At 45.4% G+C, this 26,350-nt stretch overlaps 1 protein-coding gene and 4 non-coding genes across 8 annotated transcripts in view; 2 read left to right on the top strand and 3 right to left on the bottom strand.

Annotated features, from left to right (window-relative positions):
* The window catches only part of LOC119167773 (uncharacterized), a 933,880-nt gene that overhangs the window by 760,376 nt on the left and 147,154 nt on the right, over positions 1-26,350 (bottom strand). The window lies entirely within an intron of this gene.
* On the bottom strand, positions 8,491-8,563 carry TRNAT-CGU (transfer RNA threonine (anticodon CGU)). Its single transcript has one exon. It is a non-coding gene; the product is annotated as a tRNA-Thr (tRNA).
* TRNAT-CGU (transfer RNA threonine (anticodon CGU)) lies at positions 8,946-9,018 on the bottom strand. The gene has a single exon. It is a non-coding gene; the product is annotated as a tRNA-Thr (tRNA).
* On the top strand, positions 9,349-9,421 carry TRNAT-CGU (transfer RNA threonine (anticodon CGU)). Its single transcript has one exon. It is a non-coding gene; the product is annotated as a tRNA-Thr (tRNA).
* Positions 9,805-9,877, top strand: TRNAT-CGU (transfer RNA threonine (anticodon CGU)). Its single transcript has one exon. It is a non-coding gene; the product is annotated as a tRNA-Thr (tRNA).

Here is a 26,350-nt window from a genome sequence, read left to right on the forward strand (position 1 = left end):
TTTTAAGATGAGAAAATGCACCTAATTTCTGCAACCCGGTCGGGAGCACGGCGCAGTGCCTACTCTCACACGCTCACCACAGTGCCGTGCTCCCGACCGGGCTGCAGAAATGGGTGCCTCTCTCCTCTTTTAACCAGTATCACCACCACCGTTTAAGAGCCGGCTGGTGTAGAGTACGCGAACATGTTCCGGACCAGCCATGAACAATTTTTCAGACTGAAGACTTCTGTCTTTCTTTGGCTTGGTTGAATTCGAGTCCTCACAGTTTTAATATATATTCATAGATAATTTATATACGAAGAACTTACGACCAACTGCATTACATTCTTTAGTTTTTTCTCGTCGTAGCTATGTAATCTATTGTATTCATAACTGCGGGTTCAATATTCAATTTGTGGCTAAGCCATATTCTTTTCCGAGCCAAACTTTTTGTAGGGCAGAACAAAGTTTTAATCCTTTTTTTAGCTAATAGGCAATTGGAAAGCATGCAAGAAATTAAGAAAGATGTTAGTACAACGAATTTCACACGCGAACCTTGTGCAGTATACTGGACACTGGGATTCATTTGTAGAACATATAGATACACACAATTTGCTATTCTCTTCAAAAGAGCGCTGCTTTTGGCCCTGTTAGGTCAATAGTCTTTTAAAGAACAAGCGGGGTTTGCTTTTTGTTTTTTTACCCGAAAAAAAGTTCCTCGTGGTTGAATGTATACAGCACATAGCGTTCAGCACCACAAAGGAAAAAACACGTAGAAGAGAGCGTGCCTATGTCGTTCACAACTCAACTTTATCAGACGCTGATACCCCTTATGCTTCATGGTGTTGATAGATTCCCAGCATCCCCCAATTTAATTTTTCTATGACAGGGCTTGAAGAGTGTCACGTCAAGCCACGTCTTGTTTTCTTTTTTTTTCTTTGTTACGACCTTCATCATTATTGAAGTTTTTCGGCCATTGTGAACGGGACGAAAATATTTCGACGCATTCCAAGCCAGAGTGTACCGTCAAGACGCGTTGAATTTCTCTCGGCAAAACCTGAACGAGGGGTTCGGGACTTGTTCGCGCAAAGAAAACGCACGAGCCAAGAGAGGCCATTGTGAGCTCGACTCAAGAAAGGCCATTATTGTTGCTGGGAGCAAGGCTTTTGAGGCAGACAACAAGGCAGCTGGGCCATTTTTGAGGTCACCGAGGATCTAGAAATCTCGGAACCAGCATGGTATTTGCAGTTCAGGCTGAAAGCTAAAGCCAAACTGGTTGTGGCTGCATCTTGGGAGGAGAAGCGGAGCCCCGGGATATGTGCAGCTAAGCCACAGCTTCTAGCAAACAATCAGAAATGAAATGTGGGGTGAAGAAAAGGATAATGCACTATCTGCTGCAGCCCTTGCCGAAGCCCGCCTCGGCGATGAGGGATAAGTTGACTACTCCTCCTTCCCCCTTTCTCCATAGAATCGGCTGAATGGGGTGGCATATGTGGACGATATGCTGGCCCACCACCACATTGTCCTACACAAACAGTCAGGCAAGTTTGACACGTGTACTGGCAGCCGGTTTTTCGAACCTCACCCAGCTGCCAGAAGAATCGGACGTGCCGAAACTTGTTGACATGTGTGAAAACGTCGGTGCAGTGCGTTTGTGACCATATTTGGGCATCGTGTAGACTGTGCCCTCTCCGCATGCATTGTGTGGTGTCTTTCCTCTCCTTCGTGGGTGGAGCACCTAGACTCTGGAGCACCCTACCGGCGGAAGCCGCGGACAATGTGCTCAGGGTTGGCAACGAGGCGCTATATAAGCCGAAGCCTTTCGTGTATATGAAGTTCTACAGTTCAAGAGTTCTCATGTACAGTTCTTGACTTCTCGTTCTTTTTCTCAGTTACTAACCATGGAAATAAAGTGTTGTCGATTTTACGAGTGCCTCATCTGGCTTTTTCGACGATGGGTCATAGAACGGGGGCCCGCTACCAAACTGAGACCAGCGTCAACCCATGTCGCAACCACTGGATGGCAGCGGTGGGATAGCGTCAACCCAGTTCGCAACCACTGGATTCAGCGGAGAGATGGTGTCAACCCAGGTAGCAATGACTCAACGACAGCAGTCAGATGCTACGACCCCATCAACTTTGAGAGGCGATTGGACGACAACGGTCAGATGCTCCAAGCTCATCGACTTGAGAGGCAGCCGAACAGCACTTCTGGGATGACACGAGTTCATCGACTGAGACAGGTAGCCGGAAGGTACTGCTGAGAGGCACGACGCTGGAGGCATGACTGTGAGCCGGGTGAGTGCTGACTTTCTCTGTTAAACTTTACCAGGAATTTACTAGTGTGTGAGTAGGTAGAGAAATTAGCTTATTTGGTCATTGTGTAACTGGCATCAGCCAGATTGTGAGATAGCTTGTTTAAGCTATAGTCTGTGGGTGACGGTAAGGTTAACAGTTACAGAGCTATTTTAGTCATCAAGTTAACAGATAGCTTGCGTCGGGCAGATAATTCTGAAATAGCTTGTTTAAGCTATAGTCTGTGGGTGATAGCAAGGTTAACGGTAACACGGCTGTTTGGTCATATTGTTATCAGATAACTTGCGTCGGGCAGATGATTGTGAGATAGCTTGTTTAAGCTATAATCTGTGGGTGACGGCAAGGTTAACAGTGACAGAACAGGATTCCGTGTAAGAGCTGAAGGAAGCTTTTGCTGACTAAGTTAACAGGTAACTTGAGGCAAGGCAGACAACTAGGGCTGTCGTTGTTGTCAGGGTTAATTAGCTGCAAGACAGGAACCATTTGTGGAACAGAGAACGGTACCGGAAGCAGTCATGAATCTGAAAGCCCTGCAAATACCTATGTTGCTAGCGATAGTAAGGGAGATGAACCTAGATATGTCAGACTCCCCAACAAAAACAGGACTGATCGAGCGGATCGTCGGGACAGAGTTGGACGATGAGGAACTCTCAGGCTATGTCATGGACATTGAGGAAGAAAGGCAGAAGCACAGAGAAAAGAGGCAGAAGCCCAGAGAGAAGAGGCAGAAGCCCAGAGAGAAGAGGCAGAGGCCCAGAAAGAAGAGGCAGATGAAGCCGAAAGGATACGAATACACGAGGCTAAAATGCGAGCATTACACGAAGACATAGAAAGGCCGAATAATGTCATTCGGGAACTGCATCAAGATCGTCGTCCATCGTGTATATGTGCAGTATGTGTAGAGCCCAAAAGGTGCGATGTAGTGGCGAGTACAGTAAAGTGTGAAGTCACCGAAAAAGCCGCTGTTTGCGAGGTACCAACCAAGAAAGGTACGCGTCTCTATGAGTGCGACATGCAGAGTGACCCTTCAGCTGAGAAAAAAGAGCAACAGGTTGTTGGTAAGGAAATTGCGCCTTAGGAAAGTACGCGGCTCTCCGATTGTGTGAAGGTAGTGCATGTAAAGAGTGGGACGGGGGCTGGTATGCAAACTGTAGCAAGTCGAAAAGGTGTTCCATGTGAGACCGAGGCTGGTTCCAGTCGCCCTGAACACAAGGATGAGCTGGAGACCACGCTCGAGCCTCAGCAATGGAATGACCTTTCGGATGTTGAAAGAGAGGACAACGAAGGTAGTCCTAAATGTAGCGAAGACATAACGGTACTGAAACCCGACAGTACTGCCAGCGAGGGCAAGCTACTGTGTAAAGTATTCGCTACAGATAGAGTGGTAAATGTCTCAGAGGGTGAAAAGGTACGTTGTGAGGCTGTCATTGGTGTACAAACAGGCACAAGTTTGGTGGAGGATTGTTTCGAGGAAAAGTCTAATCCCAGCAGCATGGACAGATCTTGTGAGGTGTTAAGAGACATGCCGCGTGAAGTAGCATGCAAGCGATCGGTCGGACGATAAAAACTGCCCGGAAATTGAGAAGGACGCGAATTTCTAAGAGTTCAGATCTGTGGAGGGCCCGGAGTTTTGTTTTGTGGAGGTAGAGCAGATAAATTATCCTGTCAGAGCAATGCAGCGGGGAAACAGAAGGCAAAGGCTGCAGCAGAGTGGTGCACAGGCACACCTGAACTGTAGGGTTGCCGATGACGCAACCAGGGAAGTTTGTAAGACTGAAAGAAAGGTTGTACATAAGCGTAACCGCAAAATAAGGAAGCGTGGACGTGCGGCACAACAAAAGGTAGAGGCGGAGGGCACGCCGCAGCGGAAACGGAAGGGTTGGCGTTCGGGCAATTCTACAAACTGTAGTTTGAGGCGTACGGTCAGGCAAAATTGGCGAGAGAAAAGTAGCGGAAAGGGACGCGCGTCTCCAAGAAAGAAGGCGCGGTCAAAACGAACAGGTTTGCATCGACAACTATGTCGACAGGTTCCTAAAAGAAAGGCTGCTGGTCCTAAATTCAGGGTAGAACCAAACACCAAAGGACAATGGCGATCCCCCCCCCCACACACACACTTCTGCAATCTTGATGTTACGAAGATAGCCGGCCAAATTCACGAGTGAGGCGAGATAGTAAAGTTGGGCTAGGAGCTCGCACTCATTGTGGCCTCTGGTGATCGCGAAAGGGGCAGAGAACACGACCGCCACGTGCAAGACTAAAAGCGTGAAGGTCAGCTGCTAGCTTTTCGCAGATTGAGACCCAGAGTTTCTGGAAAAGACCTTTTTTTAATATTCCTCCAGTTTTCAAACTTTGAAGTAATGTTTTCTTTTGCAAGTAAATTTTGAGCAGAAAACAAAGGCTGGTTTCAAAGGGTTCACGCTAAACGCGGAATGCTGTACACTTACAATCAAACGCGCGTTTAGAAGATATTTTAAGGTACGGAGGCGTATGTTTAGTCACAAAGTATCACAACGCTCTATAATTGGGAGTACAGTAGAGCTAACACACCCAAAGAACGTAGTGCGTTCTCTTTAGGGTGCGGGCATGAAAAGGTAACATTAACCAAACAAGACTCTTACACAAGGTTTTGTTCCGTCACCTTGGTTTTTATAGAATTATTAAGTATCGTGTGATAGCTTAGGTGGAGTGTTACGCGTTCCCGAAGGTCGAGGTAGGAGCGACAATTTTGATAGTTGTAAGATGCAGCCGAATCTAGTGTACAAGATTTGAGTCTGTCAGGGTGTGTTCTACTAGAGACGTGAAAAACGGTAATGTTTGAGCTTGGGTTATAGCGCGCGCAAAAGCTGGCACGAAGGTTCAAGTTTTTTTCGTGTGTAAACGGAACTCAAGCGAGAATTCTTCGTCTTGAGCTTTTCGTTGTTTTGCAAGTGTCCTGTTGGAATTTCTCTCGCGTTGAATTTCTCTCGGCAAAACCTGAACGGGGGGTTAGAGACTGGTTCGCGCAAAGAAAACACACGAGCCAAGAGAGGCCATTGTGAGCTTGACTCAAGAAAGGCCATTGTTGTAGCGGCGAGCAAGGCTTTCGAGGCAGACAAGGAGGCAGCTGGGCCATTTTCGAGGTCACCGAGGATCTAGAAATCTTGGAACCAGCATGGTATTTGCAGCTCAGGCTGAAAGCTAAAGCGAAACTGGTTGTGGCTACGTCTTGTGAGGAGAAGCGGAGCCCCGGGATATGTGCAGCTAAGCCATAGCTTCTAGCAAACAACCAGGAATGTAATTTGGGGGTGACGAAAAGCATAATGCACTATCTGCTGCAGCCCTTGCCGGAGCCTGCCTCGGCGACGAGAGATTAGTTCATTACTCCTCCTTCCCCCTTTCTCCATAGGATCGGCTGAATGGGGTGGCATATTTTGACGATATGCTGGCCCACCACTACATTGTCCTACCCAAACAGTCAGGCAAGTTTGACACGTGTACTGGCAGCCGGTTTTTTGAACATCACCCAGCTGCCAGAAGAACCTTGGAAACCAAGATCATTGAACGTGCGCGAAACTTGGTGACGTGTGCGAAATATCGGTGCAGTGCGTTTGTGACCGTCTTTGGGCATCGTGTAGACTGTGCCCTCTCCGCATGCATTGTGTGGTGTCTTTCCTCTCTTTCGTGGGTGGAGCACCTAGACCATCGAGCGCCCTATTGGGGGAAGCCGCGGACAATGTGCCCAGTGTGGGCAATGAAGCGCTATATAAGCCGAAGACTTTCGTGTATATGAAGTTCTACAGTTCAAGAGTTCTCATGTACAGTTCTTGACTTCTCGTTCTTTTTCTCAGTTACTAACCATGTAAATAAAGAGTTGTCGTTTTTACGAGCGCCTCATCTGACTTGTTCGACGATTGGTCCTAGGACGGGGGCCCGCTACCAAACTGAGACCTGCGGGACCCGGAGTCGCAACACCTTCTACATTGAGGACGATGTGAACCAATTGCATCTTGATGACGAGTGTACTGGACATAAGTAATTCTCGCATGGCCAGCAAAGTTTTAATTACAAAGGCTACATTTTTTGCAACAATGTATCGAAAAGCCTAACAGAGTTTGTACGATATAAATGATTTCAATGTTGCAAAGATATCTCGTGAAATACTTTTTTATACCTGACCGCATTGTGCGCAGGCAATTTCGCGTAGATTACGCAATTACGTCTGGTGCCAATTTATTAGGTGGTGCTGAAGGATGAACTACTCTCATAAACATGTTACTCGTCGCTTACAGAAGCTACCAAAATAGTTTAGGTTCCGCCTGTAGCTCTGCTTACACTTCTGCATTACTTTTTTCTTGTGTTTTTGTCAATAATAATTGTATGTACTACCCTGTTGAAATCACCAAATGGTTATTGCAGTTACTGTAAATAAATAGTACTAATACATAATATATTCAATACACTAGTCATGGGATAGGAAAGGAATATGCTTGGCAACCATATAGTAAATGTTCCAAGATTGTACTGTCCAGTTATTCTTTGTGGAAGTTCCTTCACTTTCTTATTTCTTCGTAGCGCTTATTCTTTGCGTCAATGTACATAAGGAGCTAAGTATAGTTTCATAGGAAAAAAAAACAGACGCTCGGAACGGACAGCACAGTTAGAGTGGAAGCTGGAGGAGTGGTTTTTGTAGATCTATTTTGTAATTTAGTGTTAGAATCTCATTTGCTGACATATCTTTGCAGGCGTCTTATTTTATAAGGTATACCCAGCATTATTCCGTAAACTGTACTTTAAACAACGGCTGCTTCAAGGAACAGCGTGCCCCTGATTGTTTTTGCGCTATTACATGACAACAATAAATTAACAAGCTTCGCAACTCCAGATTATGCAATATGACGTGTTTGACAAAAGATTTGCTACACCTAGAACTATTGTGGCTTTATCTATGTTTTGGCACATTTCAATCGCCTTGATATATTATAAATAGCAATAGATAATTTATTTATGTAACAATTCATCTGGCAAGATTTCATTGCGACATGTGAAAGGAAATTTCATAGTGTTATTGCGCACATGACAAGTGCATTATGCAACAGATAGGCGAATGTGCAACGATCTCCGCATTTTTGATATATGTGTTGAAGGCCTGTGTTCCAATAAACCAGCTATCGAATGGGGTCCTTGGCGTACGATGTAAGGGCTAACACGCTTAACTTAAAAGCAATTTTAAACCCACACTCTTTATTTAGGTGTATCTCTTAAGTACGTAGTGCTTCTTCTCGCGCCCGCATGTCAAAATTCAGAGCTTCAATTTGCATGATGATAGTTATAGCGCGAGAACAAAACGACGACACAGAGACAAGAAGGACACGAAAGACACTCTGTGTCGTCGTTTTGTTCTCGCGCTATAACTATCTTCATGCCATACCAACTAGCCCAAGCTGCCACACTTCAATTTGCAATTTAAGAGTGAATGCACCATAATTATTGGTTAGATTGGAAAAAATCGATGATAATTCCCCTTTTCACTCAATAGTCTCGCTCATTTATGTGTAAACATGGCAACGGCAGGAACAGCAATTATGATGTAGCAAAAAAAGTGATGCAGAACATTTTGTATTAGTCTATAAAGCAGGTATTGATTGATAATGTTATATAAGTTGCTAACGTCAGTTCATTACTGCCAGCGATATGCTTCTATTTTTTCTTCCAGGAAAAAAAATAATGTTCACGTTTGGTGCCATCGCATACAGTGTTATACCTTCAATCCTCCCGCAGTTCAGACAAGAGTGTAGGATGAAAATCTCGGTATGTAGCATTTTATCTTCAACAGCAGAGTGTTTAAGCTTCATTTCCAGCCTGGCCGACGGCCTCTCCGAACTCGTAACACATGCGTCAAGCTAAGCGCGGAAACAAACCATATATATATATATATATATATATATATATATATATATATATATATATATATATATATATATATTTATATATATATATATATTACGGGAATAACGAGTCGATAGAATGTCTCAGCAATAACATTCGTTTATATAATAATGCTATAGATTGGCGTTTATTCGCAGAGTGCTATATATATATATATATAAATATATATATGAGATATAACAGACAGTAATGCCAAGGAATGTACAGGGGAAGTTATTAAAAGCAATGGAATGTAAATAAGAAGAAAGAAAAGTGGATGAAAAAATTACCAACTGTGAGCAGGAATCGAACCTACGACCTTCGAATTACGCGTTCGATGCTCTAACCACTGAGCTATCACAGCGGCCCTCCCTCCATGCACTTTTTTGGGTTTATCTGTGAATTTAGAAGTTGGAGCGACAGTCAGCGCCATCTATAAGCCAAACAACGAGTGTGAAAACACTCTTATGCGCATGTTTGGCGTCACGTAGCACGTGAACTTATTATGAGCGGGCAGCTGATTAATTGTCCCTCTTATACAACCTAAACACACCAAGTCTGCCAGTACGAGACCCTCGTTCAATGAAATAAGGGAAAGAAGTGTATACCTAAGGGCTCGTTTTTCCGTGTTTTAACACAATATTAATGAGATATAACAGACAGTAATGCCAAGGAATGTACAGGAGAAGTTATTAAAACCAATGGAATGTAAATAAGAAGAAAGAAAAGTGGATGAAAAAATTACCAACTGTGAGCAGGAATCGAACCTACGACCTTCGAATTACGCGTTCGATGCTCTAACCACTGAGCTATCACAGCGCCCTCCCTACATCCACTTTTTTGGGTTTATCTGTGAATTTAGAAGTTGGAGCGACAGTCAGCGCCATCTATAAGCCAAACAACGAGTGTGAAAACACTCTTATGCGCATGTTTGGCGTCACGTAGCACGTGAACTTATTATGAGCGTGCTACGTTATAAGAGGGACAATTAATCAGCTGCCCGCTCATAATAAGTTCACGTGCTACGTGACGCCAAACATGCGCATAAGAGTGTTTTCACACTCGTTGTTTGGCTTATAGATGGCGCTGACAGTCGCTCCAACTTCTAAATTCACAGATAAACCCAAAAAAGTGGATGGAGGGAGGGCCGCTGTGATAGCTCAGTGGTTAGAGCATCGAACGCGTAATTCGAAGGTCGTAGGTTCGATTCCTGCTCACAGTTGGTAATTTTTTCATCCACTTTTCTTTCTTCTTATTTACATTCCATTCGTTTTAATAACTTCCCCTGTACATTCCTTGGCATTACTGTCTGTTATATCTCATTATATTGTGTTAAAACACGGAAAAACGAGCCCTTAGGTATACACTTCTTTCCCTTATTTCATTGAACGAGGGTCTCGTACTGGCAGACTTGGTGTGTTTAGGTTGTATAAGAGGGACAATTAATCAGCTGCCCACTCATAATAAGTTCACGTGCTACGTGACGCCAAACATGCGCATAAGAGTGTTTTCACACTCGTTGTTTGGCTTATAGATGGCGCTGACTGTCGCTCCAACTTCTAAATTCACAGATAAACCCAAAAAAAAGTGGATGGAGGGAGGGCCGCTGTGATAGCTCAGTGGTTAGAGCATCGAACGCGTAATTCGAAGGTCGTAGGTTCGATTCCTGCTCACAGTTGGTAATTTTTTCATCCACTTTTCTTTCTTCTTATTTACATTCCATTGGTTTTAATAACTTCCCCTGTACATTCCTTGGCATTACTGTCTGTTATATCTCATTAATATTGTGTTAAAACACGGAAAAACGAGCCCTTAGGTATACACTTCTTTCCCTTATAAATATATATATATATATATATATATATATATATATATATATATATATATTACGGGAATAACGAGTCGATAGAATGTCTCAGCAATAACATTCGTTTATATATTAATGCTATATATTGGCGTTTATTCGCAGAGTGCTAAAGCGCTCGAAGTGGTCTAGTTTGTAAATGTTACAAAGGGAAGCGACAACAAAATGCATAATAGAACTAGAATAGCATCCTGTTGATAAGCCCGCCTATTTTTTAAACTGTTCACCGTACGGATAGGTCTGTTTCATGGAATCGGTCGTTGTCAGCTTATAAGTCTGAGTCACCAGAGCTCCCTTTAATTTGCCTGCCCTAATAAGAAGACTAGTGTAGTTGCAAAGTACCAGAGCTTTTGCGCAAAGCAATAGAGATTTTAAGTGGCTTGTGCCACACTAAATGTTCATATTAAATTAATCATCACAGATGATACGACTACCTTCTTGGTGCTGACATGTACGTGACGAACTACGTACTGGAGCAACAGCTGAGTTTCAGTGCCGGAAAGCAGCACAGTATTACAATATTTACCTTCGGCATTTTTTCAATTATGGTATACAACAGCATAAAACACTCCTCAAATTTTTTAGTTAGCTTGCCACTTTTAATACATCTCAGCAACTAAATTTCACATTTATCAACGGAAACGTTCACTTTTTACACTTTTGTAAAGCCCCCTCGAGAGGTACAGACTGACAAAAATATTACCCAGCGTTGTGCATTTAGATGGATTTGTTTTCTCTTCGTTTGTGCCTGCGTTGTTATTATTATAAGTGGGTGTCACCACGTGTATATTCTCAACTTTCACTGCCTAAAGAGGGCGCTAGTGTAAGTCCACCATGGCTGTCATTTGGGGGATCGTGCAGCCGGCGCTCCGGCGGCCACCGACGGGGTGCCCGTCACTTCGAACTGCTTAGTATTTTCTGTTGCATGCACCGTGTTGCAAAGCTTTGCTTTAGAAGCTCATTTACTCTCGCATTATAACACTGGGTGTTGCGAAACACGTGTGCGGTGTATTACTGAAGAAAAAGAAGTCTTGAACGTCGGTCACATCGTTAGCTGAGGTGCGAAGGAATGAACGTACAGCTTTGTGAACACTATCCAAGTATTGTGCCTGCTGACTTGCTGACCTTGGAAATACATGCACGAGCCATGGTTAGAATTGAGAACCAACGAAACGGTGAAGGTGAGTTCACGCACTGCACTGACTTATTTACTTATTAAGGGAGGAGGGGTGTATCTTTCTTCGACGGTTATTCTCGCTGGCTTTGCGTTTGTGACCGGCCCCTACGGAATCGTAGTTATTTTTTTACCTGCAGGTAGTAGAGAAACACCTGTTGCTTACTAGTACAGTAGTTCACTCTTAACTTAAAGGTCATACGAGTGGATGGCTGCGCTTTTCCGAGGCTTAGTGCATGCGAGGCATCTCGCATAGAAGCAAAAGTGGCAGCCTTCCTTCTTGTCTCATGTATTTTAGCTTTGATGCATGACTACGAAATAATCAGTGGCGCTGTTAAGAGTGCAACCATCCACTCGCATGATCTAGCAAACAGTTAGTCGTGACGTCGGTGTTCCAGCCTGTTATCACTCTGCACGGGAGAAACGCTGCTTTAACGAACTTCTAAACAAAAAAAACTTGCTTGTACTTGCGTGATGAAGCGTGATCAAGGAGGAAGTAAAGCACGTGCCAAAATTTCAAGCATTCTTGGAAGCTAAATACATAACTATAGATTTATTAATTTCAAATGAAACATTTATTTTCATCATATATAATCTTCCAGGTAGAGGACAACAACGAAAAAATTGGCCGATAGGCTGCTTCAAACATCACTGTCTGCCACCCCGCATTATGGTTGGCGTGTGTGTACAGCAAGAAAAATAAGGTAATAAGCAAGTGAAAATATGGGATGAGCGCAAAATAAATTTAAAGTCCAACAGTCTACAAAAAACATTGACGAAAAAAGTATATTTGTAACAAGTGTTTCTGTGTCTCTACTCACACGCATGCGTACGGGGGGGTGCAGACGGAGGGGGGACCCTGGTAACCTAAGAATGTCACCGACAAACAGTGATATAATAAAGACGTAAAGAACCTCGACGGGCCGGCACGCTCACCTGAAGGAAAACCCTGAGCGTGCTTAATCTTCGACTGAAATGATGCGAGTACAAACGTTTGTTTTGTCTCTTCCTCTCTTGCAGGGTTAGTACGCGTGAAAATCAGGAAACCTCGTCTCTGCGTGGCGCGTGCACAGCGGCATCTTTCACATTTCGTGATTCTTCCACTTGTAGCTCACAGTGAGCTAATAAGAAAAAGTAAGCCATTGTTACTGCAACTCTCAGTACCATCAGGCTTCGGTAGTTGACTACCGAATGAAGAATCTCCGTAGAAAAAATTGCCTGCGACAAAATATAAAGCACAAGCGAACCACCAAAGTGAGGCCGTCTGAACGGCTAGCTGCGTGGGCATCCCCCAAACGACAGTTATGGCGATGGCCGCATGGCGTCGCCACCATCTGTGAAAGTTGCGAATAGAGAACGATCACTGTACCGTGTAGAGGGACCCGTGAAAGACACACTACGCGTCAACCTTTCCTCGCTGGTCACCCCACTGGTAAAAAATAGTTGAAGCCAGCCAAGTGCATTGTCATCCCATATGTGCCGGGCGCCAGTGAAGAGCTCTCCGCGATTCTCGGAAAATCGGGGGTCGAGGTGGTTCGCAAAACTGCTTCGATGCTCACCCGCTTGCTACCCCGGCCGAAGAAACAAGCAACACCAGCGAGTAGCCAGCAAGTTGCCGTGTTCAAAGTGTCCAGCCAGCTACGTGGGCAGAAGTGAATGCTTCTGTTCAGATAGCCCGTGGAACAGCCGACAGGCTTGGCGTTCCTGACGTGGGAGTCAACTGCTGAGCGCCAAATTGCGTTTTGCTAGGCAGCAATAAACTTTCGCGCCCCCTCAAGATTACGTCAACTTAAGAACGACGTCAGGAAGGCAGAAGTGCAACGCGGCGCTTTTGCAAAGCCCTTGAGCAGCCCAACCATATGATCGATTTCTACTGCTTTTCTGTTCTAGAAACAGAAAGAAAATTCGGAAGAAGGTCCTTGCGCGAATCCTGGCGCATTTACCACACTCTAACAAACTTGAACCTTAGTATACGTTTACGCTTTTGAACCGTGGTGGAAACGGAAAGCCGCAGCTTTGGCAAAACAAGACACGGAAATGCTTTTGTCACTAATACAGACAGAGCCTGAGGAAGTTACCAAGTTGCTCCTGACACCCCAGGCCCTCTACGAACTTCCCAACTTCTTAAATCTTCTACCGAACCCAGCAGATTTCAGTCAAAATGCTTAAATTTAAGCTTATAGAATTCAGACTCCACAAATAACCACCCCGAAAAGAAAAACGAAAATAAATTAAGAAATGTTCTGTGTAGTGCTGGCTGCCCAAATGCTGCTTGTACCGTGCAGGTCATGGAGCTTGGTGACCCTGACTTTCACAATCGATTTCTATAAATGTTTCGTTATGAATATTTACTTAAAGGTCTTGCACACACACACACACACACACACACACACACATATATATATATATATATATATTTATATATATATATATATATATATATATATATATATATATATATATATATATATATATATGTGTTATGTCCGGTGTTGTCGTCGGCCCATAGACGTACGCGTTGGTCGCGGTAGTCCAAAAAGCTCAGACAGCCTCGAACGGTTAAAAACAAGCTTATTCCTATTCCGATGAAGGCGGCGGCCGAACTGCCGGCGGAAACGACGGTGGCTCGTTTTCGCCGAGCGGGGGAAGGGGAGGAGTCAACATCTGGAAGCAGTTTCAGCATCCGGTCCTTCGCGGCTTCAGAGGCTCGCTCGTGACACAGGAGTGCTTGGAACACAACATCTCCTCCCTCCTTAGATTGTCGCTTGGAAGCGATCTGGGGGCCGCCGTGGGCGCGTGGGCGCTCTGGACGCACTAGGAAGAGATGCCTCCGCTTGCTGGGTGTCGTTTCTCTTGTGTTCAGGGCCGGCGGGCGGTGGCACCGATTCATCTGGTGCGAGATGCCAGGCTAAGTGGAACGAAGCTTCCGTCGAGGTGGCTGCTTGAATGAGAGGTTCCCGTGGCAAATTACCTGAACGGCGTAGCTGATTAAGGTGGCGGCGTGTGGCCTTTCCACCAATGTCGACGAGCCATTACCGCAAACCTATGCGTTTGAGTGCCGTCGCTTCAACCCAGCCGGGCTTTCTGTGGAACTGGCCGGCGTACATGCGCTGTCCACTTTCAATTCTCCTGCTATGCGGGAGCTTTTCTTCCTGCAACGGTGCTTTCGCTGAGGGCTCCGGGACAATTGCTGTCAGCTGGGTTCTCATTTTTCGTCCGAACATCAATTTCGCTGGCGTTTGTTCAGTAGTGCTTTGAACAGTGTTGTGCTGTCTGAAGAGAAAGCGCGCGATGCGGCGTTGCATTGTCCCAGTCTGGTCTTTAGTAAGGGCGCGATTTAGCTCAGCCACGTAGCGCTCGGCTTGTCCGTTTGTAGCCGGGTGGTAAGGAGCTGATGTAACAGACGAGACGCCGTTGTCGCTGTAAAACTTGAGAATCTCGGTGGACACAAACGGAGTGCCGTTGTCCGAGGCCACCTTGTGCGGTAGGCCAAACGTTGCAAACAACGACCGCAGAGTGTCGATAACTGCTGCCGATGTCGTTGTAGCCATTTGTTTTACCTCCAGCCACTTGGTGTATGCGTCTACAACCACCAGGAACAAACACCCTTCAATAGGTCTAGCAAAATCAATGTGCAGGGTGTGCCAAGGCGTGTCTTGTCTTTCCCATTCAGGAATAGGGGCTCTTGGCAGGCTTCTGTGGTTGCATTGGCAAGGCTGGCAATCGTGAACTGTTAATTCCATATCATGTTCGATACCAGGCCACCACATATAACTTCTGGCGCACTTTTTCATGGCAACAATGCCTCGATGACCCGCGTGGACAAGCGACATGGCCTGTTCGCGAAGTGCCGCTGGAATTACAACTCTTGATCCCAAAGTGACGCAACCGCGATGAGTGCTCAACTCCGCAGCTCGCTTCCGGTAAGCGTTGAAGTGTTCCCCCTTTAGCTTCTGCACGTAGCCTTCTTGTATAGCTGCATAGACTTTCTTCAAGACAGTGCACTCCTGCGTTGATGCTGCTACCGTGTCAGCTGTTAGTGGAGGGTTCGGCAGCGCCTCGAACATGAGTATATCAGTAAAGTAAAAAGTTGGGCGAGTTGGTGCTGGTTCATGATGATAAGGGGCGCGAAAAAAACGACACACAACAGAGAAGAAGTACACGGGACGACGCGCTACTAGCAACTGGAATATTTTATTCAGGAAACACCATTTATACCGCAGTGACATCAAATTTAACCCAACGAATCGACCAAAAACTAAAAATATATGCTCAGCATGCCTATAAGTAACGTTGCAGATAGGCTATCTCCCCTTCCTGCAGACTGATAGAGGGGTGGCTGATGCAATCAGGCCCCTCCCTCTGGATAAAGAGGGCTTATATAATCTCCCTCTCCGCTGAGCCCCTGTGCCTGTAGATTACAGTTGTCTGCTCAAATACCGGCTTACAGTTACCCTGATCGCATCCTCTGCAATGCATCGCCAGATGCGTGAACGGCCTTCCACAGCAGCTCTTTAATAGGAAGGCCGTTCACGCATCTGGCGATGCATTGCAGAGGATGCGATCAGGGTAACTGTAAGCCGGTATTTGAGCAGACAACTGTAATCTACAGGCACAGGGGCTCAGCGGAGAGGGAGATTATAGAAGCCCTCTTTATCCAGAGGGAGGGGCCTGATTGCATCAGCCACCCCTCTATCAGTCTGCAGGAAGGGGAGATAGCCTATCTGCAACGTTACTTATAGGCATGCTGAGCATATATTTTTAGTTTTTGGTCGATTTGTTGGGTTAAATTTGATGTCACTGCGGTATAAATGGTGTTTCCTGAATAAAATATTCCAGTTGCTAGTAGCGCGTCGTCCCGTGTACTTCTTCTCTGTTGTGTGTCGTTTTATTCGCGCCCCTTATCATCATGAGTATATCACCCGGTGGGGGTGGTTCATCTATTGTGGTGTCAAGCGGCAGGCGGCTTAGTGCGTCGGCGTTCTGGTGTTTCTTCCCAGTGCGACGTACGAGTTCGTAATCGTACGCCGACATCTTGATGCACCATCGTGTCATTCGCGGCGCCAATGTCTGTGGCATTGGCTTATGGGGACCCATAATACCCAACAAGGGCCGGTGATCTGTTATGAAAGTCACTTTTCTGCCGGTAATGTACTGCGAAATATGATCTGCTGCGTAGACGATGGCAAGTCTCTCTTTATCTAGCTGGGAATAATTCCTCTCTGTCTGCGATAGGGTGCGCGAAGCAAAAGCGATCGGGGCTTCCCGTCCCTGGTCGTCAAATTGGGAGAGGACTGCTCCCACTCCGTATGGTGATGCGTCACAGGCTAGCAGTAGGGGTCTCCTTTCGTCGTAGTGTCGCAGAACAGTAGACTTGCGAAGTAGTTGCTTAAGGGCAACAAATGATTCTTGGTGGCGTGGCGACCAAGTCCATGGGACTTCTTTCTACAGGAGCTGATATAGATTGTTGGTCACTGTAGCTCGATGTTCTAAGAACCGGTCGTAGAACGTCAATAGCCCCAAAAACGACTGCAGTTCTTGCTTGTTAGTAGGCGCTCGTGCTTCGGTGATTGCACGCACTTTGTCTTCAGTGGGATGGATACCCTGCGCGTCAATTTGATGTCCAAGAAAGTTCCCTTCAGGCACCGGAAAAACACATTTTTCTTTACTGATGCGCAAATTAGCATTTGCTAGCCTTTCCAAAATGAGCTGTAAAGACCCTTAATAGTGTTTATCGTGAGCAGTTCAGACGTTGATTCGCTCACCTTCAGCTGCTGGTAGGCTTGTGTCAAGTCCAAGGTGCTGAAGATTTTTCCACCACAAAGCGTGCTAAAAACCTCTTCCGATGTCGGCAGTGGGTAGGAAGATGCTTTTGTCACCAGGTTGGCAGTGCTCCGGTAGTCTCCGCAGAGGCGTAGGGTACCGTTCTTTTTTCGGATGACAACGAGTGGTGTAGCCCATTCCGAATGTTGCGTTGGTTCGATGATCCCTTGTTCCTGCAGTCGGTCAAGCTCATTCTCGACTGACGTTCGTAGGGCAAAAGGCACCGACCTAGCTTTCGAAAATTTCGGCGTCGCATCCTCCCACAGCTCCAGTGTGACTGGAGGTCCGTTGTTTTCTGGTATTTTTTCGAAAAAAAAACCGCTTTGAACGTATCTTGAAGCTGCTCCACTGACGGATAACTGGGGGTGTGGTGAACTCCGCCAATGACCACTCTAAGGGGGGTGAACCAATTTCGTCCTCAAAGGCTTGATCCAGAACCATGGACGACTAGCAAGGGGAGTTGATGGGTCTGCCCTTCCACTGCTGGGCTGTGCCAACGTCTACGTTGGCACAGCCCAGCAGTGGAAGGGAATGTCCGGACCACGTTCTCAGCTGCGTGTCGTCTTGCTGAAGAGCTAGTGCGTTCTCACGTCAAGTAGCGCGAAAAGTCTCCTCGCTGATGAGCGTACATGCTGCTCCGGAATTCACCTCAAACCTGATAGGGAGCTGGTGTACCATAATTTCAGTTGTAATATTTGGTCTCGTTCCGAGGTTCACAACGGCGTTTAAGTCTTATAGTGCCGATGACGTTAGTTCTGTTCGGCTTGTATCTTGCGTCTGGCCCTCCTGTGCGTCGACATTGTTGTTCCGTTGCACTGAAGTCTTCAGTCCGAGCGGTTTGCGCTTCGAGATGCATGCCTTTTCAATGTGTCCTAGTTTTTGGCAAAAATTGCAGGTCGCTGTCTTGTATCGACATACCTGGGGATCGTGCATGTCGTTGCATCGCCAACAGCGCTGTGTCTTTCTGTTTGATTTCGCCTTGACGTGGAATGACCTGACTGCTGACTGGTGTGATGCACCGGCTCGACGTTCCGTCGAATATCTCTCTGCTGGTGACCGGCACTCTCCGCTCGTTGGGCGATGTCGTAGGCTTTGGAGAAGGTGAGACCCGTCTCCGCGAACAGGCGTTGTTGTAGGCCTGCGTCACGCAGTCCGCACACAAAACGGTCACGCAACATAACGTCCAAGGGGAGCATAGTGGTGTTAGCAGGTGTGGCAGTCGATCCTCCCTCCTGCGCAGTAGCTGCAGTTGTCGCGGTCAACGTCCCCAAATTGCAGTCAGCAGCGAGCATTTTGAGAGCCGCTACGTATTCGGCCACTTTTTCGCCTTCCAGTTGGTCTCGCCGTTGGAAGCGGGCTCGACAGTAGACCTTTGATGGCCTCGGGTCATAGTGCTCTTGTAACGCTGCTACAATGTCGTCGTAGTCAACGGCTGCTGGAGTGCGTGGCTGAATCAGGGCACAGACTGTGTCGCATGTCTGCTCCCCACACAGCGTTAGCAGGTTGGCCCTATTCATTGCTGCATCAGTGATGTTGTTAGCCTCGAAGTAAAATTGCAGGCGTCCAAACCACGATGACCATGATGAGCCGTTGAATTCGGGTAGCCGATTTGGGAGCCCGTGCGTAGCCATAGCTTGTAGCTTGTCAATATCGTTGCGTAGAGTTGGTCTAAATCCCATCCTCGTCGCCACTGTTATGACCGGTGTTGTCGTCGGCCCATAGACGTACGCGTTGGTCGCGGTAGTCCAAAAAGCTCAGACAGCCTCGAACGGTTAAAAACAAGTTTATTCCTATTCAGATGGAGGTGGCGGCCAAACTGCCCGGGGAAACGACGGTGGCTCGTTATCGCCGAGCGGAGGAAGGGGAGGAGTCAACATCTGGAAGCAGTTTCAGCATCCGGTCCTTCGCGGGTTCGGAGGCTCGCTCGTGACACAGGGTTGCTTGGAACACAACAATATATATATGGAGAAAGAAGTGTATACCTAAGGGCTCATTTTTCCGTGTTTTGACACAATATTATAAGATCTAACACAAAACAATTCCAAGGAATATACAGTGGAAGTTATTAGAACCAATGTAAAATATATAAGAAGAAAGAGTAGTGAGAGCAAAAACTAACTTGCCGTGAGTAGGAATTGAACCTGCGACCTACGAATAACGCGGTCGATATATATATATATATATATATATATATATATATATATATATATATATACATATATATATATATATATGTATATATATACCGAACGCGTTATTTATTAAGCCACCTTCGCCATAGTACATCGTTGGCCTGCGAAAAAGCTTTTTAATATTTAGAAGGAGACTTATAGTTGTTTCTAGACACTGCACAGTTTGTCTAATGACTGATGTATGTATATGCCACATATTTCTGACTACTAATATGCTCGCTGAAGTCTAAAAAAGTTACTGGCAAATATATTTGAAGTTCACTACGACATCTCTGCAGCTGTAAAAATTCAAAGGGTTTTTTTTCCGAGTTTTACGAACCTCATGATCACCTTCTTGGGAAATCCACATTTGAATTCTTGAGCAGTTTGACAGGCCTGGTGACTTCTAATGTGGACCTCATCATTGTTTGCTGAGTGAGGTGATTAAAGAAAATACTACTTTGTTCAAAAAGCGGTGCTCATATTCGCTGTGCTTGAATAGGAAATGTTAAATGACTTTTATATATATATATATATATATATATATATATATATATATATATATATATATATATATATATATATATATATATATATATATATATATATATATATATATATATATATATATATATATATGACGCTATGATGAATGGCCTACGTGGCCTGGCTCATACGCCATGTTTATTCCCTTCTCCTTCTTCCTCATCTACTTCTCCTAACCATCTCTGCCTTCTTACGTCACAGGATTCCCCCTCCCCCCGAAAGAAGTCGCGTCAGACGAACAGAAATTAAAAAACTGAACATGCAGGGCTTAAAATTGAACACAGTCAAAAAAGGGAAGATCGTTCCATGTCACAGGAAGTTTCCGTAAATACACTGTCGCTTCCCAGGAGAGTGCAGCAGTCCGGTAAGTGCTGGTGTTCTGGTGGATGAGGCTGGCTGTTGCTCACTGGAAAACACAAGTAGACCTTGAACGTGGAAACTGCAGATGATAAAACTGATTGTATACTTGCAAAGAATGAACGTGGTGTGAAGGCTTTGGAGAACCAGCAGCATGATTTGTGTAGGTGTCGTGCTTTTTGCCTTGATTGGTACACATGCAGTGCCACCTGTCTGTGTGTTTGTTGACCAAGACTGATGCGGTGATTTCTGCGTCTTTCCGTAATAAAAGGTGTGGTTTTGCGCCTTCTTCGTCGCTTTGTGTCGTGTTGTTTGAACAGCTTTGATTGTAGACTGAATCTTGGATATCTTCTGGAGAAAACGTGTGCGATGTTCCTTTTTGCGAAAATGTCTTGAATTAGAAGACTTGTTTGTCTCAAGCAAGACATATTTAAATTGTCGTCACTTCACTTGACCCGCTTGTAGATGTCTTTGTTTAATCCTCGAGTGTTCTTCCAAAGATTTTTCCGTTCGTAGTCGTTCTTGCTGGTGTAGCCTATGGAGAATCTGTTGCTCTTGGGCTTGCTTCTGCTGGCATTGATGGTGTTTATGTGGAAGGAGCTGAGGTGGCAGCCGTTTTTGACCATGGCACTAATTTTCTGGGCAACTTGATGTGGTGTCCAGTAGGCAAATGGTAGTCAGTGGACTGTTATGCTGCATTTCGGGTAATGAAGGTTGTGCGCTCGCATTTACTGGAAACTCTTCGGAGGCTCTTGTGACGCTGTTCCTAATAAACGCTTCTTGCTCTCGCCAACGTGTGTGATTTGATGCTTCCGAACCTTCTGTGTTGTTAAGACTCCCAGGTGTCCGTGCACTGGAAGGTGACACCGCAGCAGGTGTGGTTTGGTCAGATTTAGGTCGGAAATGTTTGTCTTTCTGTGTAACTAACGAGATAAGCTGTTCTGATGCATGCATCTGCACAGAAGGGCCAGAGCCTGGTTGAGTATCATCAGGGTTTCTCACTTCTATATCAACCGTAGTAAGCATGTGAGATGCGAGGTGAGCGCTGTGAGCAACTGAAGAGCCAAGCGACGGAAAAGTAGGAGGTGGTAGAATTGCTCGAGACGGAAAATACTGTGCACAGGGTGGCTCCCTAATGTGAGTGCTACGATGCAATGATGACGTAAAGGTTGGTTTTCGATCGGGAAGTTGCAGAACGCGGTGCGGTGGAGGGTACACTCTTCCTGCCAACAGATCTGGCTGCTTTTTATTGAGAGGGTGCTTCAATTGCTCTTGTTTCAAAGGCCGATTCATTTTTGGTGTCCCAATGCGTGAGCAGTGCTTTTGACTGCGGCGACCGAGCGCGGTTGTCTGTGGATGGTCGGTTATAAGCGAATCTTCGTCGTAGTCGTCATTGTATTTTTTAAACCAAACGATCATTTCTTTTTTGATCTTTTTCAATGACTCGTCGTTTTGAAATCATGACAGGACCATCTACTGACCTTCCTATCCACAAGTACATCGGAGCAGCGGACGATGGACCTGTACGAGACTGATTGGACCTGTTCGAGCTCCATGCTACTGCTGCATCTTGGTCGGAACGGGAGATGGTTACGAACTTCAGAGACTACGTCACCGGTGAGGCATTTAAATTTTACCTTAGACACATATTCAAGAACGACGAGTCTTGGCAAAAGATAAAAGAAGAAATGATCATCTGGTTTCAAGACTATAATGAAGATTCTATTAGAACACGCACTCTCAGTGCATTCGAACTCAGTCATCGCAGTCAGAAACAGCCTCCGCGCATTCAAGCACAGAGCATGAATTCACAATTTTCGTCAGGTGAAGTTAGCCACATGTTTACAAAAAGACCACGTGGACGTTTTCCCACCCTTCCATCTGGTCTTTCGTCACTTGAACCCTCGGGTACTGACTTCGCCCACCTCATGCCCAACTGGCTCACTTCCGCCGGAATAGAGCAGAGGAATTCAGCGGGTACTCGACCGAGCCCAGACACTTCAATACAGATTCACGCCATAGATGAGCTCAACTCTTTAGTTGCGCAGACTGACCGACATTTACAAGTAATATCTGACCAAATAACGCCTGTCACAGTGTCGCTGTCCAGTTTCCAGCCAGCTGAGAGTGCAAACAACACAGAAAGCTCAGAAGCATCAGCTTTCAGGCACTGCCGTGAACCAAAAGCGTCTGTTAAGAACGGCGTTGCAAAAGCCTCCGAAAATCTTTTTGTTGATTATAGCCCGAAATCTTGACAAGAATCATAAGGAATTAATGAGTACCCACTATTTACTGGTCACATCAAGCTGGAAAAACAAGCAGGCTCAAGTTACTAAAGGAAAACTACCTCGTCAGATTCCACAACTGCAGCAGTTACGTGAACTAGCAGGACGACGACGAACTAAAATGACATCACAAGCACTGTTACAACTTAAGGAAGGCCATCAGAAACGACACCAACTAAAAGAAGGACAAAGTCAACATTCGAGATATTTCCGTAGAAGGAAACGACAAGGAAGTCTTCTACACCATATATCCAAACAACGTCCATGATGCGATCAATGAGCCAACGCCACAGAAAACTACGAAAAAGACTGAACGCTATCATTTGCAAAACGCACGAACATAGACATAATTCGTTGAACTTCAGTTCTCTCACACGGAGGCTGCGAGCACTCATTCTGTCTCAGCCACGACACAAAATAGAGGGCGTACGACGGAGAATTCGGCACCTATGACATTCAACCTTCCACTGCTACAAGCACTTCAAACCTTGTTCGGTCCTCGCAGCTGCTCAAGCCGTGTCATGGTCAGTGCAGTTTTGCAAAATCCGGTTACCTTCTGCAAAACGTTACAGCCAGCCTCGCCCACCAGAACTCCCCCATTTACCGGACTGCTGCACTCTTTTCTGAAGTATTGCGAGTTTACGGAACACCACTGGGCCACGAAACCAATTGTGCATTTTGACATTTGTGACTTCTCAACTTCTCCTTGTTTACTTTTTCTTGTTCGTAATTCATGCCTTCTTTCGGGGGGAGGGGGAATCGTGTGACGTATGAATCGATGACTGGTAGATGCCGACTCATATATATATATATATATACATATATATCTGTGTGCGTGTGTGTGCGTGTGTGTGTGTCATTATCAGTATGTGTTTTGCTTTGCTGATAAGCACCTGAAGTAGCAGATTTATACTATGTGTATTTGAATTGCTGCTTTGATCTGTGTTCGTGCAATCGTCATTCGTGGAGCGTGCTTGTCTTTGAAGTTGATACTACGAAGAAATATTTGAGCAAATTCAAGCAATCCCGCCTGGGTTCTTGTAAATCGGCTAACTTTGGCAACGGCGGTTGATGTGAAGGCGTGGAGATACTTTTGTATCACCGGAAAAGGTAAAGCATTACAAAAAATCAGGTGGGTGTCAGAACCCCCTCATCCACATATTGTTGCGTACATGTGAAGGCACGCTATGACATTCATAATCGACCAGTGATTTACCGCCGTGGTGATCTGGTGTGGTTGTGGACTCCGATGCGTAAGCGCGGGTTATGCCAAAAGTTTTTTGGCCACTTACGATGGACCTTTTGTCATTGTCGACAGACTTACAGAGGTCAACTATGTAATAGCTCGTCTCACGGCGAGTGGTCGACGAGCTGCCAAAACTCAAGTGGTTCATGTTGCCCGCCTGAAACTGTAAACGCCACGACAACTCGACTGATTCGTCCGTAGGCCTTCGTCTGCGCGGAGAGGAATGTTGCGTACATGCACGAAGACAAAGAAGCGTATACGGTGAATGCACTTGTCGCCCCGAGCGAGAGAGGAAGAAGAGGATCAGGAGGATCTTTAACCAGTCGGCCGCTTCTGAGTTGCCCCTCGCGATCTAATAAACGGCCCCTTTCAACGTCTACCAGTCTCTTTCAAACGTAACAATATAGTTACCATCCTCAACGTCATTAAAGTGCACGTTGAAGGCTTTGATGCCTCTACGAGAGCACTGCGTGCTTAGTAAAACTCTTAGCACACACAAAATATCCTAAGTGTAAAGGTGTCATTACTCAGCGTGGAAATGTAGTTTATCTAAACTATGTATTCTCATTTTACCGATATTGTCCAAGTCCCGTCCCTCTGAGACTATGTTTCTAAATCATGGTGCAGTGTCTAATACTGTGCAAATACTTGTACTTGAGCAAATATAGGAATGAGAAAGGCAGTGATCTTGTCATTTGTATATTTTCACGAGTCTTTCTGTCGTCGGATTTTTATAGCTGCCACCAAAAACCGAATCACAGTAACCCTATTTGTAGTACTAATTGAGTCATGTAAAATATTCCGAAAATATTGAGCCTGTAAAATATTCCGAGAAAAGTGAAATATTTCTGTGATTCAAGCTTTTAAGAACTTTTCAAGAAAGGAGATTGTACATTTGTCAGGAAACAGGAATATTTGTTTTTAAGAAGACACTCAGCTATGATCGCCCCCGTGTTGTCACTGGTCAAGTGATTATCCCAGGAGATAGCGGCATTCCTAGTCACTGGTTCGTTCGCAAGTTTTGCGCTGCTGTCCTGTTCTTGTGCCTACAGTAAATGGGTTGAAAGTCGCCATGTGAACAAAACATCAGCAGCTGCCGTCAATTTCCTGCGCTTGTTGTTTGAAACTTTCGAATTACCCCACAAAGTGGTTTCAAACAACGGAATCGCATTCGTGCGCGCCAAAATACAGCAATCCTACGAGCGACAACTGCATCAGAGTAGTGAAATTTACACTGACCTACCCAGCCACAAACGTACAGGCCAAATGTTACGTGGTAGAGCTAAAACGTGCTCTTACAAGATATTCTATGGGGTCACTACAGCGGCGCATTGCAGGCTTTTTTTTTTTTTGAAGCAACTCACAATGGGCCAGACGGGCCAGGTACCGGAGAATCTCATGGTTTCTTGTGAGCTGCGAACACACAGCTCAGCCATTCTGCCAGAACCGCCTTAAAATGTTACACCAGATAAAGAAGACGCCTCGCGTTGCCGGCAACTCTCCAAGGAACAACCAGTGGTCGCCCGCCAGTTTTACCGAATGCCCGAATGGACGGCGGCCACCGTAAAAAAAAAGTTTCAGCCCGAGTTTTGGTTCGTTGAAGTTAAAGCCCCTCTATCGCGTCTTCTACCGGAAAACGCATGGAGAGGCTTTAGACAGTGCATCGCCACTTCAAGCCACCTACAGGGATGCGCCCTGCCCTCCACCTCGACCTCCACCCACGATACTTGACGCCGCGCACCCGGAGACTGACGGACTGTCGGGGCAATCAGTGCGCCCGTGCACTGGTTGCCTGTCCTTTGTGCTCCTCGCCCTTTTTATGGCCCACAGCGAACTCGAAAGCCAGCGCTTGGACCTTTTGGACCGTGCTGCGTGCAAATGCCTTTCTTGAAAGTAATAAACTCCGTTCCCTGTTGCGTACGCTTGGTATTATGGCTACCGTGGACATAACACAGTGCAAATAGGGTTATTTGTTCCTAAAAAATTCAACCTCCCCGCCTTTTAGCATTATATCTCTCTCTAAACTTACTTCCCTTATCAGTTTTTTTTTAGTTTCTGTCTTTAAATTGGAAAGTTGCGTAATAAATAAGGAAGTGGGTTTGTTTATTTATAATTTTTATTTATTTTAAAGGAAAACTTCAACTCTAGTGCCAGATTTTGAGCAAGGATGTGTGGCGCATGGGACGCAACATTGTGTAGAAAATACAGCAGTATAGATAGTGTTGAACGAAAACGCGATGATTCAAAATGCAAAAAAAGAGAAGTGACATGACATAGAGTCCAAGATCCAAGAATGACCATAATACACTAAACAAAACAAAAACTATAAAAACAGGGTTCAAACAGTTAAGTTGTTTGGGTAAAAAGTAAAAAAGAACTCAAATATCTGCTGTAGCAAAAATAAAGTCAGGAACATTAAAAAGCGAGATTTTTCAGATTCGCAGCATTGAAGATTCGTGCAGAAGCGAGGCATTGAACCTCAAACAATCAGTCTGATGAAGATGGATATTAAAATGAAGCGCACTGTAAAATATATGAAGGTGTAGTCATGAGCCATGTGAAACAGCTAACGCAAAAAGAAACTAGTGGAGATCGACACTTTGAAGAATTGCTCGTGGATAATTGTTCCACACTCTGCTTGTGCAAAAAAAGTGTATCTGTATATAGGGGCTCAGCCACTCTTTC

This window comes from Rhipicephalus microplus, chromosome 3 (genome assembly GCF_043290135.1).
Source record: "Rhipicephalus microplus isolate Deutch F79 chromosome 3, USDA_Rmic, whole genome shotgun sequence".
In the NCBI taxonomy this organism is placed as follows: domain Eukaryota; kingdom Metazoa; phylum Arthropoda; class Arachnida; order Ixodida; family Ixodidae; genus Rhipicephalus; species Rhipicephalus microplus.